The sequence below is a fragment of the Coenobita brevimanus genome, chromosome 106, assembly GCF_032717465.1.
Source record: "Coenobita brevimanus isolate Jiangsu-jjx chromosome 106, ASM3271746v2, whole genome shotgun sequence".
Lineage (NCBI taxonomy): Eukaryota > Metazoa > Arthropoda > Malacostraca > Decapoda > Coenobitidae > Coenobita > Coenobita brevimanus.
The window spans coordinates 4065076-4067081 of NC_137059.1; positions in this window are offsets into that span (position 1 = coordinate 4065076).

Here is a 2006-nt window from a genome sequence, read left to right on the forward strand (position 1 = left end):
GATGATGATGATGATGATGGTGGTGGTGATGATGATGGTGGTGGTGGTGATGATGGTGGTGGTGATGATGCTGATACTAATATTGATGCTATACTGACGTTGATTATAGTGGTGATGATGATGGTGATGATAATAATAATAATAATAATAATAATAATAATAATAATAAGGATGATGATGATGATGTTGATGATGATGATGAGGAGGAGGAGGAGGAGGAGGATGGTGATGTTGTTCCTATTGTTGATGATGGTGGTGTTGATGATGATGATGATGAAGACGATAACAATAATGACAAAAATAATGACAACGATGAATTTATATAAACCTAAAAAATATAAGAGGTGAGAAGATAAGAGACGAGTTTTCTTATCTTTTCTTATTTATTTACTTAAGACACACAAGGAGTTTCAAGACAGGCAAACAAGGTGAATCCAACGTACCTGACTCTTGTTCCCCGAGAGAGATTTCCAAAGGCCCCGTTTGTTTGATCTTACCTCTAGTCGTGTACACCGCCTCTTCCTGCCCTTCTCACACTCGTACACACACACACACACACACACACACACACACACACACACACACACACACACACACACACACACACACACACACACACACACATACATACATCCAGACACGCATATACACGGACACACATACAGACACCGCCTCTTCCTGCCCTTCTTACACTCTCTTACAGACACACACACACACACACACACACACACACACACACACACACACACACACACACACACACACACACACACACACACACACACACACATCCAGACACGCATATACACGGACACACATATAGGCATCTCCTCTTCCTGCCCTTCACACACTTTCTTACACACACACATACATACATACAGCCAGACACGCACACACACGGATACAAATACAGACAACTCCTCTTCCTGCCCTTCCCAGACTCTCTTACACACACACACACATACCCACACCTCTTCCCACCCTGCTCTCTCTCTCTCTCTCTCTCTCTCTCTCTCTCTCTCTCTCTCTCTCTCTCTCTCATGCACACACACACACACACACACACACACACTAGTTTCATCCCTGTCTTCCTTCTCTCTCGCCTTCCCTCACATACATTTATCTTCTCATTTTATTCAATTTCTTCTTTGGGTTTGATTTTGATTAATTTTCCGTCTTTAGGCAAAAAATAAATAAATAAATGAATTGTTTGTTAATCTAAAAAGAATTCCAAGGTGTGCTATTCTCTGTTCACTATAATTTGGCCTAAAATTGCCATCCCCTCATCTTGAATGCTGAGTTATAACAATAGGTGAACACTAGAATAGGATGCTAGTCATGAAGAAGTGCTAAAGGGTCTGTGTAGAGCTGACAGGTGATCCTCTCACTCCTTCCTCCCAGTCCATCTCTCCAGTCCATCCCAGTCCATCCACCCAGTCCATCCCAGTCCATTCACCCAGTCCATCCTCCCAGTCCATTCACCCAGTCCATCCCCCAGTCCATCCCAGTCCATTCACCCAGTCCATCCCCCAGTCCATCCCAGTCCATCCCCCCAGGCCATCCTTCCAGTCCATCCTCCCAGTCCATCTCCCCAGTCTATGCTCCCAGTCCTTCTACCCCGTCCATCCACCCAGTCCCTCCTCCCAGTTCATCCACCCACTCCATCCTCCCACTCCATCCTCCCAGTCCTTCCTCCCAGTCCATCTACCCAGTCTCTCCTCCCAGTCCATCCTCCCAGTCCATCCTCCTAATCTCTCCTCCCAGTCCATCCCAGTCCACCCAGTATCACCCAAGCGACAAAAGGACCATGATGGAAACAGACAGCTTATATTAAATGTTTCAAATTCCACCCACAGCCTCTCTCTCTCTCTCTCTCTCTCTCTCTCTCTCTCTCTCTCTCTCTCTCTCTCTCTCTCACACACACACACACACACACACACACACACACACACACACACACACACACACACCAAGATTTACAGAGGGAACCTATTTGATTGTCTTGT